This window comes from Nelusetta ayraudi, unplaced genomic scaffold, assembly GCF_046127955.1.
Source record: "Nelusetta ayraudi isolate G7.1 ecotype Tasmania unplaced genomic scaffold, CSIRO-AGI_Nayr_v1 ptg000090l, whole genome shotgun sequence".
Lineage (NCBI taxonomy): Eukaryota > Metazoa > Chordata > Actinopteri > Tetraodontiformes > Monacanthidae > Nelusetta > Nelusetta ayraudi.
In genome coordinates, this window is record NW_027466140.1 from 1,137,549 (window position 1) to 1,152,445 (window position 14,897).

Genomic DNA, 14,897 nt, shown 5'->3' on the forward strand with positions numbered 1-14,897 from the left:
CGCCTCTATGCGTGTTGTTCTGCTTCTTGTTTGCTGGCTGGCTGCACAAACACATTAATGCATGCAAATCTTTTCTCCTCTTCCCGCCTGCCTTCAAAATTCCAGAAAGAAAACACAGACAGTCAATAACAAACAGCAGCTAACGGGCATAATGCTAGTATGTATTGCTAAATCAGGGGCCTCGAGTGGAATTTACAGTAAAGTGCTACAGTTGAAACACCAAAGCGTGCATCATGCACGCATGATTGCTCTTGCAACAGCATATATTTACTTTGTTACTTGTCTTGATACACAAAGCAGTTAATTCCTCTTAAGTCAATGAGGTCTTCATTTTCACAGTGGAGGTCTGTGCAGTGGAGAACATGCAGGGAGCCTGTTTGTTTTGGTATACAGGCAGTGGCAAGCTACAACATAGAGTATTAGAATATAGTAGTAAATTATAGACTTTCCTCACAAATTGGAACGTCATAACCCTCTTATTGTCATCCTCTTTTAAACATGTGTAACATCCAACAGAGTACCAGTTTGGCTGGAAACCAGGAGTTTTGGGGATGGTTGTCAACAGCAGGAGTTGGTGTTTAATGTGTTTAAGGGTGTTTATTACAGATACATATAATAAATATTTACAGATATATATGATTCTAAAAACAATTAATCTCCAAACCCCACAACATGACACCACAGTTGTACACCAATGAGCATAGTTTAGTTTTCACTGCAGCCCAGCCTCTTAAGATTACCGACACATAAGATGGAAACATTTTCAATCAGGAAAAAAAAAGCATGCAACTCCACTGGAAAATCTGTCTTTAAAAAAAAAGTCTCTAGTATCTCCTCTTCACTTCTTAATGTTGTGTCACTTCTGCCCCACGTAATCTTTTATCCGCTTATGGTGGGATACAGCTGCCTCCTTCTTCCCAACGTGAGAAAAACCATTTGGTCCTTGTCTGGCTTTCGTCAAGACATCTTACAAACCCTCTCTAAGCTGTGTATGTTTACGAGGCGATGCGAGGGGGATTGTGAGCTCACAGCAGAGCTCAGTGTCATGGTATGCTTTAGAGCCGTGACAGACTTCTAGTGCTCATCTTACCAGCCATCGCCACATACTGAACACGTATACAAGTCCAAGTATAACAGAAAAAAAAAAACGCTCTATCAACCTGGCTCACAGATGGAATGTCTTTCTAAACCATGTAGATTTATCTTAGGTATCTTTCTGTAAGTGAGCATAAAGCTTGAGATGTGTTTTCCACCTAGTACTATTCCATGAGCAGAGTGTGAGAGTAACTGATGAGGACTCCTCTTCAGTGGAGTGGGCACACTACATGAGCAAAGCACTCAACATCATTTCCCAATGTCAACACCTCCACCTCATAAAGTCCAATTGGTGTTTGCCAACTGGTTGTTCGGTCATGGCTCTCAACTCAGCCATGTTCGTGTGCTTGTGTTTCTGTACTTTGGGTGTGTCCACTAAGTAAAAGATAAGACGTGACAGAAACAAGAAACATACTGAAGCTTTCAGGTAAAATCAACCAATATTTTTCAAATATTTCCATGAAGTTGAGTATTTAACATCAAGTAGCTCATTCAAGTACACATATTAAAGCTTACAGGTTCTGAACGTGTTGCACACAAACATTCCATATGAAAGCAAAGATGACAGCGTTCCTAATGTTTATAGCAAAATAAGATTTTCCAAATTAGAGAGTTTATAACATTGGGGAACACGGGGAAATTGGTTTTGAAGGGAGCCCAGAACAAAAATGCTATAGAATGTGTGCAGTTTATATTGGGAGAATTATTTTTCAGCATTAACTTGTTTTAAATGTAATTATCTGTTATCACACCTCATTTCAAAACTGATTGTGAGTGAATATATGGGTGTAATGTGTTGACGAAACTGTGTGCATGGTACATTCAGCATACAGTCATAAATATTGTATGAGTTGCAGTTGCAGTTGCACGACATAATAATACTGAAAGAATCATGAGGTACAGCAGCCTGAGACCAAATTCTCCATTCAGTGCACGTACACACAAATGTGTGTGCGCACACACGCGCACACACCTGCAGCCTGTGCTCCTTTGCTCAATTACCTCTAGTGGCTTCTCTCCCTGAACTCTGTCCATCACATTCATGAGTGTTACAGTACTGTCCGTCCTTTTCTAAACTGGAAGCCAAAATGGAACATTTTATTAGGGTTAGGGCTAGGCTAATCCACAACCTCAACCTGAAGCCCAACCCTATCTTCAGCCCATGCATTGCCTAACATTAGGTTGCTGAGGGATTGCCTAACCAAGGTTTCTGTTCCCCGAAAAGGCACTGGGGGAAAATTGAAAAAAACAAACAAACCAAAAAAAAAACAGTTTTTGTAACATTAGCTGTTCATTTGCGAAAAGGTTCCCTGGCAAGAGGCTAATGTTGTTTGGGGTGCCATGATTGATTGTTCTTAACAGTAATGATTAAACAATATTTAGGTGTTTTTTTTCTTATCTTCTCTCCAATTTCATGCATCCTCCCTATGGCCCCCACTTTGAAAACCACTCTAGATACTTAGTCTCCAGCCTTGGAAGTTAGATTCATGCAACTGGACTGTTTTTTTGTTTTTGTTTTTTTAACTGGTCGATCTACAGGGGCTCAGTCACCAGGGAGGTGCTTTGAGTAGAGTCCACACTGAGAGGAGCCAGCTGAGATGGCTTGGTTTTTTGTTTCAGATGCCTTCTGGACGCCTCCCTGGAGAGGTGTTCCAGGCATGTCCCACTGGAAGGAGACCCCACGGAAGACGCAGGACACGCTGGAGGGACTACATCTATTATGTGGCCTGGGAACGCCTTGGGGTCCCGCTGGCTGAGCTGTAGGAGGTGACTGGGGCCAGGGAAGTCTGGTTGTCTCTGCTGAGACTGTTGCCGCTGTGACCTGACTCCAGATAAGTGGTAGAAGATGGATGGATGGACGGATGGGTTTCATTCTATCAGCATTGCAAACACCTTTGCTGGTAGGGTGGGAAACCTCTTTAGGACTACCTCTGGGTTTTTGCTCCCAAGTGGTGGTTAAATATGTCAATCCAACTCTTTCATAACTCAAGAAACCAAAACACATTTTGGTTGCCTTAACTTAACCTTCAAGACTTTCTGTGATGTGGAGGTTCAAGCTCAGCAGCCACACAAGAACAAAATGATGAAAAAATTTGAGAAAAAGGCACAGAATGTTTTGTTGCACAGGTACAACAATGTCTGAGGTGCAAGGGAACGGGAATTTAATGAAAGCCACGTTCACTGTATTGATCAACGATAACAACATGAAATACCTTGACATTTTCCTCAATGTCAAGGTAATGAAAGCAAGGAGGTTCTCCCTTGACTCAACCTTATTTTCCCCTAATGCAATAAGAGGGGCGAAAACCGAACCAACCTACGGGAAAATATTATTTTGTAAGAATTATGAAAACCCATTTCCCTCATTTCTACCCTCTCGCTCTGTCACAAGACTGACAATAACATCAGACACTCCCAGCCCAAAAAAGAAAAGTGCCAACAATATGATTGTCTCATGCACAGTTATCAGTTTAACACATTTGTGGCAAAAAAAAACAACAACAAAAAAGCTGATTGGGAGCAGTGCTAGCCAAGGCAAGCGTGGGGAATTAAACCCAGATCCAAATCTGCTGCATCATAAGAAAGATTTAGCGTTGGAGTCAAAGCGGCAAATGGAAAATTAAGCCAGTGAAGGACAGAGGTGTTGCTGAAAGGTTAAGGCGTCCCCACCGCGAGGCGTGAGAGGAGATATGAAGTTGGCCGGCTTATCTGTGGAGGCGCAGAACAGCCACTCGTCTTCTCCCCGTCCACCTGCCTCACCGATCCTGTCGCACCTTATCGCAGTCTCTCAGTGACACTTCACCTCATTTGCAAATTGAACAAGAGGGGGAGGTGGTGTGTTTAGCTTGTGTAACTGTATATGTTCTGCTACGGTGAAACTCTTCAATTGTTATTGCTGGATCCCCCTCTGGGCTTTCCTGTAATCTAACTGGAATACCTTCTGCTAGTCTCTTAAATACACTGTATTTGTCTTGGATTCCATCCTTATCCGTCACAAATTCCCACACCATCAGTTGGCCCGCTGATGCTGACTGTGACGGAAAAAAACAAAACACTGCTCACCACAAAACCTCTTTTTTTCTCCTTCTTTTAAATCATATTTCTTTTACTGCATTCATGTTACTTAACAATATGTCATGACCCTTTGTGACACTGGCCACTGATGGATTCATTTACACAATGTTCTCGGCGAAACCAGACGGACTTTGGTACAATGGAAGTTGACAAATGGACAAATTAACCTAAAACTGACCTTAAAAAGGGCATTTTTTTTAGTGCAATTGACATCCTGTCAGTGAGGGGAGCAAAGAATATCAATTTAACTGCCAACACTCTCTCTCTCTCTTTCCCTCTCTGTCTGTCTGTCTGTCTCTCTCTCTCTCTCACACACACACACACACACACACACACACACACACACACACACACACAATTCACAATTCACGTACTCAGATTGACATAAATCCATTACATGTGTTTCCTGTATGCAATTTTCTTGTCTGAAATTTCCCCTGACATAAAAGTGGATATTGTAAATATTAATACAATGACAGTTTTTTTTTTTTTTTTTTTCGAAAGAGCTGTATTGAATGATGGAGAGGTCAGTAGCCCACTGACATTACTCAAGAGTTTAATGCTGTGGCACTGCAAACATTTGACAATATATGATGGAGTGGTTCTCTCTCACACACACACACACACACACACACACTCATACAGACACAAACTAAAGCAAGTAGGCTGTATGTTTACAATTTACCGCTCAGGCCGATGCCTACACAGAAACTAAACTCGCTCACCAGATACTAAATTCTGAAACATAAGTTTGTCTGTGTTCACAGCAAGTGTGAGGATCAGTGCAGGAATGCCGTCACTTTCCTAGTTAGTGTCATTAACAAAAACAACATACAGACTGGATCACTGGTCTACTTGCTATAGAGTGCACTACTGGACACACAGCCTTAATTTGTGTGCTCTTTTTAGCTGTTCCTGTAATTAGAGGTACTTATAGTAAGAAAGTTTCCTGATGAAGTGCAGCTAAAGTGCTATTTTTCAATTTCATGGGCTCACCTGTGGAAAAAAAAGAACTCCACTTTTTATTGTTAAATTTGGCTATGAGCTTGGAGGATCACTCTGGCTCTGGCTTCATTTAATTTGCAGACATTTTTCTTAATTACAGGCAATGAAACACTAAAAATCACCCTTAAGGCGATCATAGGGGAGATTTATTGCAAGACCCCCTCCTCACCCTCCTTCCATTTTCTCTCTAATGGTTTTAATAAATTATTTAAACTGTGTTAAACAAGACTCAAAAACTAATTGAGCCACGGTTCCCCCTGTTGAGCTGGAAATTGAACTTTCTTTATGCACTTTCCTCTTTTGTCCCATCGTGCTTTAATTCTTTCGTGTCCAAGCAGCACAGTCCACAAGAACGAGACAAAGAGTCTGCCTTGGCTGATCATCTAGCAACAAACGCCACTGAACTTTCATCTAACATCCCGGGTTGTATCCCACGTGTTGACGCTTCCATCAGCAGATGTTTCTTATCTTTATGGCCTGACACTTGGACAAATATAGGCAATTACATTCAGGTCATTTATCATTGAGCTGACAACACAGATTGAATGCAATTTTTATGAGACTAAGTCTGAGAACAACTGTCAACAATATAAATTTCTACTTCTCGCATTTATCCACAACAGGAACAGAAGAACCGACTCTTCTCGAGGGCCGAACCTAAAATGTGCAATAATGTTCCTCTTGGGATTCTCTATTAGGAAACAAAGATTTAAATGGAAAAGTACATAATGTACTTTACAATGTATGTACTTTGTGATGAAAGTGTGTTTGGACCAATGCAATATGCAACTGTAAAGTTTCCCCTCTTTGGTTCCTGCATTGAAAAAAGCTGTTTCGTTTTGTTTTTGATCTTTTTTTTTGTCTGAGACACTATATAATCATTTACCAACCTCTCCCACTCTCTGCACGCTCCAGCCCCTCCACCCCTCGTGGGTTACTTATGCTGAATAAGGAGAGAGGCTTTCCTCACAGCTAATTAAATTTGCCAAGCCTGGTGTCCAGGCCTGATTAGGAAACTCTCATTTCTTGCTCGATGCAACTGTCGCCTTTATCTTGTTCTGGCCTTCAAAGAGAGACGGAGAGGGGAGGGGTGCGGAGGAGAGGAGAGGGGAGGAAGAAGAGAGCTCACTGATAATGGGTTGAGAGAAGTAGGGGGGGCGCACAAGGAAGGAAGAACGGACTTATGAGACGGGTGGAGTCTTGTCTTCCATCCAATCTTATATCTGGCCAGAATTATTTTTCAGCTGCGCTCGTAGCAGAGTTATTAGTCACAGCTGCTCCCCACGTGCTCTTTTCTCTTTCCATTCAACCTCGCCCTTAATGCCCCGCCGCCATGTAAATACAAAACAACGGACACGTGCACGCACAAATGCAGACGCGCACACGCACAAACACACTTTGCTCTTTCAGACTTTGGGCAGATTCAATTAAGTACTAAGTCCAAACTTTCCCATGGGATGATAAACACAATTACAGCAGATGCACAACAGTGGCTCGACCGTCGGGTGATTTAGGGAGGCTGAAGAAGGTGGAGTAAGATGACAAAAACATTAAAAATGATAATAGAAAAAAACAAGCATGATTATAATTGATCTATGCACAAATTTAATTAACACACATGTAATTTGCTAACTGATTAATGAGGAATTAAATGAATGAAAGAAAAACAACGGCAATAATTAAGATCATTTAATTCATGTTTGTATTTGTGGAGACATTCAGGCGTTAAGCTCTGCACACACACTGTGAAAATCTCCGTGTCTGATGGGGAAAGTAGTGGATTTAATCGTGTGGCATTTGTTTTTCTCAAATTTTCTCTCCCTTTTGAGAGTTAAGTGAATTATACTGAAAACACACTATATGGAGGCCGGTCAATGGACCTTTATTCCTTTGGGCTACTGTATGGTGCCGGTTGACTAATGCTCTGAACTGTTGGGCTGCCTTGTCAAAACTAAGGTGGCAACTTCCACTGACAAGGTCTCTTGATCCACATTTGTGCTGGTGGACACATTTCCCAGATGTTGGACCTCAAATACAAAGGAAAAAAAAACACTTCACACTACGCATACACAACATTTTCCACCGAGGTTTAATTACTGCAGATATTCAGCAGGAAGCGTCAGACTGACTGAGCTGCAGCAGGAATTAGTGCGACATGCTTTTGTGTCATGTTTCTGTTTGGTGGAGAGGAGTTTTCCCTTCGGGCGGCTCCAGACTGTGCTGCATGAGCTGTGGCAGAGGCAAGCTGCAGTCTCAATTACCTTCATCATTTAAGCATGAAGAAGAGCGATCAGATATGAATATGGAACGAGGCAGGGCTGCAGAAAAAATAAATCACAAAAAATTGCGTTTTGGAGAGGGGGAGGTGGCCTGGTGGGGGAAAGACACAGTGAGCAACTGAACTTCGGTGGATCTTCATCGGGATGTCCTAAAAAACCCAGTAACATTAAAACACTGAAAAAAACCTTCAGTTTTAACTTTTCCACAGCTAACACTCGAAACAATTCGACGCAACAAAAACTTACTGTACTACTCTAACATTAAGAAAATCATCCATAAAAAAACTGCCGGCCCATTGCAACTCAAGAGCAGTTGTGAGGAACCACAGGCTTCAGCAGCACTGGAGAAAGAATTTCGGTCAGCTCAACTTTGTCCACATCTTTTCATTTTTTCCCAGCCACACTGTTGACACGCACACTCCCGAAGGGACCGGCAGGTTCGGTCGGAACCAGCTGGGGGTGAGGCTGACTCCGGGTTCACCCGGGGAGATCTAAGGGAGGGATGAAAGTGGGGCCGCAGATCTTCTCATTCAAAGTGAGTGGAAGAGATCACAGAGGAGTGTTAGTGCGCTGATGGCACCCCTAAGGCCTCGTTTTTTTCCCAGATCGGAATCCTAATGAGGTCCAATGTGTGGCCAGCGTGAGCGTGACATGCATTCCATGTCAATGCGGAAGGAGTTTTGCATATGTACGTCTTCGTAAAGACAGATGTGCGCCCATGTCACTGCACCAGCGCAAATATGCCTCTACTGATTTGACGATTGCACCACAGACAATAGCTACACACCCGTATAGCACAGTGCTGCAATATTCACCGTCTTGTGCTGGACTTTCTCTTCGTGAGCTTCTGTGCCACCTTATTAACTGGACTAAATGCGGCGGTGCACAAAATGTCATCTTAGCTTTGTAGTTGGGGGACCCCGGCTGCAGCTAATTGCTTATTAGTTTACTCCAGATATATAGGAACTCACACTAGAGCGTTGTCATGTCAGGGCGAACGTTTATCCGCTTGCGTTTCAGCCTTTTCTCATTTTATTCATCTCGATGTACCAAAGGAACTGCACGGAGGCAGGGGGGGCTTTGAACAGAACGAATGGTGGCAGCTGAAAGATGGGAATGCATAAAAAAAAAAAATGTTTTCACAAATAAGGAGGTGCACATCAAGCTCTTCCCCCATTAGCCTGAAGCGACTGCGGAGGGCTCTGGTGTGCCGTCGCCAGTGTGCAGAGCTGAACAGCTGAAACGCGAGGACGCCCTCGGGGTGTGCAACGCGTTAAAGCCAAACGCCATTTGTGACAGTTAGATTTGACAGGTAATCGCTTAGCCAACGCCGCTACAGTCTAATGGAGGTTTCACACTTTCACACAGAGAAGGGATGAGAAAAAACCCAGGAGGTAAATAATGTATCGACATGTTTTTTTTTTTTTAAAGGTCTCTTTACTGTACAATATTCACTTCAGCGTTTTCTAACTTTCTTTTAGAAAGCTTACACTTAAGCACACAGTACTGGACGTCAGCTCTTTGTGATAACAAATATGCAACTTATACTCTACCTGTGACTGGTGTTTGTTCTTTCCAGAGATCAGCTGCTTCAGTCCACCCTAAAATACTCGATAGAAAAAGAGAGTCCATTAAAACCAGGCCTTTCTGTGGGAAGAGAACTGCAGATTTATAGAGGCTTTTGGGGGGGTGACTTGTAAAGATCAGGAAAGGTGAGTATAATATGGGACCTTTAAACCTTGTGACTCTCCTTGTGATTTCTGACAAGTTTAAGCGAGCCCAATTCCTTTCTAAGACCAGAATAGCTCATTAAAGAGAAATAGAACCAATAACTTGCTCTTTTGCACACCAGCATTGTGACCCGTGACAGCCATAAAGGTGAGAAATATTTGTATTATTATTTAAGACCCCTGCAATGGCAAGAACAACAAGCAAACAAACACATTGAACGATTGTATGTTTTTTTCACCTGTCCAGTGAAAGATCTCCTTGCCCTTGCAGCACCTGATGGATTTTTTTCTTCCTACTCCGGTGTTTGTCCCTCAGGCACGCTGATGTGTAACTAAGCAGTTGTGTCCTTCAGTTGACTATCGTCATAAATAAGTCATGTTCAAACAGCCTGCAGGTGATCCAGCTGACGACTTCATCATTTATGAGGCGGGAAACTGGAGGGATCATCGACGCATGAAATAAACTGCAAACAGGAATCAATTAAAGGGGGATGGGGTGAGGGAGGTATGGGGGGGACATGCAGCAGCAACTGTTATTACTCATCTCTCATGGAAACGCTACACTGGAAACTCACATTCACACAAAGGCGCAGTGACATGCTCGGGCAACAACACACACTCAGTGCAGTATGTATTTAAAACCCCCTGGATATGATAGCTGATTATCCAGCTATTGTGTAAAAAAATCCTCAGGTACTTTATTACAATCATTATCTGCATCAGGCAAACGCGCACACACACACACACACACACACACACACACACACACACACACACACACACACACACACACACATTCTACTTCAACATTTCAAATGATACCTACAGTGGTTTCCAGGTTCCAGCGGAGGCTCAGGATATTCAGCTACCCGGCGTTTCTTTGCAAAAGAGAAGACAGAGAAGCACATTATTCAGTCATCCTTCACGACGCCTCATTCATGTTACGTTCTGTCATGTTTGTGCACACAAGAGCTGTTGGTCTCCAGTTCAAGTGACTGGCACCATCTCACAGGTCACCTGGTCCTGGCCTCATCCCAAGATAGATCAATTTTAACACCATCCCTGCTATTACAGCTAGCTATTTTAGCAATTCAAGCTGTCTCTCTTCTTGCACCGGCGGCGATGGCTTTCCCAAGTCTGCGCTCAGATGTCAAGGAATTAATTTACAGCGGCATTGAGAGTTTGTGAACATTGCTGGAAGCAGACGTTTGACCGCAAAAATTAGAAATTATTTCAAGAAACACAGTTAAAACAGCGAGTCAGACCGACTAAAGATATACAGTAGTGTATACATATACAATGTATACACTACACTTCCAGAATACATACACTATGTATACACTACTGGACACCATCTCTTCTGTCAGCTCTTGTCTGACATTAGAAAGCTGTTTTCCAGGCTAAGCATGCTCCTTGTCTGTGTTATTGACTGGGATGAAAAATGCTAGCTCCACCTCGGGGACACGCCGACCATGTCCTCTGAGCAGGCATGTTTTGTGTTGACAAATGAGATTTGGTATAGTGGGCGGAGTCCCTCCTGGATGGATGACGCCTCAGCTGTCACAGCCCGTCCCACTCTTTCAGCATCCTGACAGCGAGAGAAAAGAACGCGGCGCTCCGTCACGAGCTCCCTCTGAGCTCACGGCTGACAAGTCGTCAGGCATCCGCAGGAAAACGACAAATCAAGCACAATTCATGTTCTTTTTTTTTATTGACACGTATCAAGATTCACCCAGCCGATAAAGTGCTGTAAAATTGATGGTCCACTTTAATATTCCCTCACTTTGAAAAGCAGGGGTTTTATTTAATTTGTGTCTGCACCAGGGTTCTCATGTCCCCCACTTCACATCTGCACACACACGCACCCACACCCACACACACACCAAGCTGTCATGCACCACAGCCACTGCTGTTGAATTTCAGTTATGGAAATTACCGAAACGTAACAGTTTTAATGTGTTGCATGACAAAGTCAAACGCTCTGCTGCATACGCAGTTGTGAAAATTATTCAGAAGAGAACCTTCGACTACAGCTATGGGTTATGGATTTCTCTCTTTTGTTAACACAAAGCCCTGCCTTTTTACTGTAAAGGCAAGCTTTTCTTCTCTCTCTTTTTTTTTTAGGCTGAGCTCAGAGCTGCTGCCATCCTGCAGTGGCCTCCTTTTCCCTCTTGTCTGGACCAACATCTACAAAACAAACAAAGAAGAAAAAGAAAACTGCGTCTGTCTCTTTATGTGAATCCTCTTCAGTCGCTCCGGAGGCACTGCGAAGGCACCTGTGGCAGTGGGATCATCGCATCAACCAGCCATGTGTTGCTTGACATAAAATAAACAGTTTGCAGGGGGCAACTTGTGTGTCTGCTTTGCCTATTAAATTGACAACCTTGACATTGTTGCCACAAAAACACACAGACAACACGTCAGGAGACATAACACCCACTTTCCATCACATTTCGGCCCACGTTCTCCTCCTTAATCCCAGATTCACGACTCGGGCTCTGAACGTTTATCTGCGGAGCTCTCATCCTTCTACGCATTTCAAGTCGCTTGTCTCCCGCGCCGCCACTCACTCGCCCTTCTAATGACGCCGTCCCGCCGGGCGCAGATAAGTGTGGCTCTCGTGATAAGAAGCTGGGAGAGGGAACGATGCAATCTGTCGCCGTCTCCTCCCGCTGTCAAAGCGGTTGATCCACGGCTGGATATGAGCAGCGGCTCCACTGATGCGCCGCGTGGCCGCGATGCTATCGGGGGAACGCGACTCGCCGCGTGTTGCCGACAGATTGCGTTGTCGTTCCCACTCTCGCCCCTATAATTTTTTCCCTTCCAATTTTCATTCTCATATGTTGGGTTAAGAAGCACAATTTTGCATCAGATGCAGGAATTGAGTGTTGAAGTGCTAATTAGTTATTGATCTCAGCATGCTAATAGATTCAGTCACTATTCAAGCATTGATCTCACCTTTGCTAAAACAACACATTGTTTTCGTGGGCTGGCATCCATGACCAACCAAAATCTTCAATGAAATTGCATTGATTGATTTTTTTTTTTTCCCCCTATGGTTGGATTGGATCGCAACGTGAAACAAGGCCATTCCAGAATTCTAACAGAAATGAAAACACCATCTGTTATGGCCATTTTCACATCAGTGATAGGACCAGCTGCACAAACACCACAAATCATTCAAGAAAAAAATGCCATAGATCTCCATAAAACAAGCATATTTAGCCCTCTGTTTGCATCCTCCCCGAAACTAGCTTCCTCCTGAAGTGTCACCTGAAGGCATTGCCTGTATAAAAAGATGGACATTTCCGGCTTTAAAAAAGAAGGCCATCGCTGAAGTACCAAAAAAACCTGCAGTCTAACGTTACGCCAGCAGGGGCTGCCAAAGTTGGTTGCAAAAGACTAAAAATTAAGGACAAACTGGTACAAAAAAAATGTTGAAGTAAAAATAGTCAAGAAATTGTGGATGTGGCTAATGTTTATTAACCAACTGTAGTCGTCTTACCGGTGGGAAGGCGGGTGTTTGCGCACACACTGCACTCACTCTCCAATCATTGCTCACCTCTGGTACCACCCACACACATCCAAATATGGAATCTTCCGGTTTTAGCAGATGGCGCTGCTCCTGTGACCAATCACCAGGCTTCGTAACGGATCTTCAGAATCCAACGTCGTTATTGAGACCGCCCATCTTTGCATACAGTTGATATCTGAAGGACACAAGACACAACGAGTAAGAAAACTTTCATGATTTCTTTAGCCCCCGAGCAGCAATTTTGAGGAAGTTTCTGTTTCACCAAAGGGGTGCAGAGGCACTTTGAAAATTAAAAATCAATACCGGCTTGAAAGTTTTAATGGAAAGTGTCTCGCTAATTTGTTGTGACGCGGCCGCGCTGTCGAGCTGTCGCCGCCAGCTGATGCTTTGAGTTAAGCACGCACTTAAATCAGAGGAGACATCGGCTTGAGGTGTGTCGCTGTCGAGTTATTGCGCATAAAAACCAGCGGAGGAGTCTCCTCGAGAATAAATAAGTCATGTCTCTGTGGCGTACCGTCGCACTTTTCAAACTTTTGACAGCTACCTCGGCGGTTCACACTGCGCTGTCTGCAGCTTTCACCTCTTTACCTTCTACGAGACAGCTACTGTGCAGCCGCTCTCCTTCTGGATGACCAGGCAGTCGCTCTTTTGCCTGCCGCTTCCCGTCCTTTCATATCGAGCGCGTTACTCTACCCCTGCTCTCGATTAAATTTTGTTTACAGAGGCCTGAAATTGAAGTGCGTCTCGGTGCTGCGGGTTTCGGTGCCCTTTTCCTTGAATGTGCAATTGAGGGTTCGGCAAATCTGGGGAGCTGTCTGCCCAACAGCTGCTCCAAGGGTAATTGCTTTCAAAGAGGCCAGCCGCTGCAGTTGCACGTCAGCCTTCACACACACACACACACACACACACACGGACAAACTGAAACCACCACAGCTGGTTCAGTGTCACTTCAACACTTGACACGTGTTGTCTCAAGCTCTTGGAGTTTCCTTCTCCCCGACATTGTCAGCCACCCTCACATTGTCTGCTGAGCTCCTTGTCATCACAATCCATCTCTGCCTCAGCTGCCAACATATATTAAATCCAATGAGCCATCGTTGCTTTCTATTGGTTTGCCAACACTGTCCATTCCAGAGGAAGGCGGCGATATGGTGGTTTTTGCCAAGTAGAGGGTTGTTAAAGGTTTCCTCCAAAAAAAAACAACAAGTTCTGTATGATTCATCAACACAAAAATCACTCATGACGATCTAGATCTAGTCTCCTTGTGGAGTAAAAAGGCACTGTTCCTTAGGGGGTCACATGTCAGTGTACGCTTCAGATTATATTATTCACCTTCCTCAGTATTTTTTTTTTACGTTAGCTGACTGAGTCAGAACAAAAAGGTCAGAAGGTCTTGCATTCATGTCATTACTTGCCTTTTGCATTCATCACCTGTGGTTATACTCGACCATTTAAACATTTAAGTTTCGTATTTATACTCTGTGTGCATGATTTATGCTGCCTTTTTCAGCTCTCAAGTCACTCTTGACAAAAAAGTTTTAATATCAGTGAGTTTTTATTTATTCATTTATCCGGTTAAATAAATGATTGTCTTTGTTCAGCACCTTCTGCTGCCAAGTATCAACTGTCTTCAAATGTCTTGAGCGCATCCTTCGGCTCCTGCTCACAGCGTGACCTTTTATAACCACATACAGCAACATCACCATTGGAGGGAGGCTTTACAGTGAGACAGATGATCAAGTCTCCGTGAAGCCCCCACAGACCACTACCCCGACCTCCACCACACTGATCCTGACATGTACCAGCTCTTCAAGATCTGCTCTTTTCTGAACCTCCTGCGTGAGTTTTCCGTTGCATTCTTCTCCTCTACCCATTGGAACTGCCCTCCTGCTTCGCTGTTCGAGCATCAAATCAATTCTCGCCAGGTAGTTTTTCTGCAATATGAAGTTCTTACTCTTGGAGGGGGCGAGACTGAACTGTTACTGTTCTGGTGTGAGCTGACAGTCATGATTTTGTTGCAGTCCATTCTTTCTTCCACAATCAACGGTGTGCTGGCACTCCTTAAAAAAAAAGGTGCAGGTTCAGCAGTGAAATCGACTCCTAAATGCTTGTATAACCACGTGGAATTAGGACTGCAAATACCGGAGGATTATCAAACTGCTTGTGCTTGTTACACTT

At 43.7% G+C, this 14,897-nt stretch overlaps 1 long non-coding RNA gene across 1 annotated transcript; it reads right to left on the bottom strand.

The window, feature by feature from the left end:
- Positions 1-7,138: 7,138 nt before the first annotated feature.
- LOC142901982 (uncharacterized) lies at positions 7,139-14,000 on the bottom strand. Its single transcript, XR_012929019.1, has 4 exons — positions 12,747-14,000; positions 10,011-10,062; positions 9,008-9,648; positions 7,139-7,202 (listed from the first exon to the last, which is right to left on the bottom strand). It is a non-coding gene; the product is annotated as an uncharacterized LOC142901982 (long non-coding RNA).
- Positions 14,001-14,897: the final 897 nt, after the last annotated feature.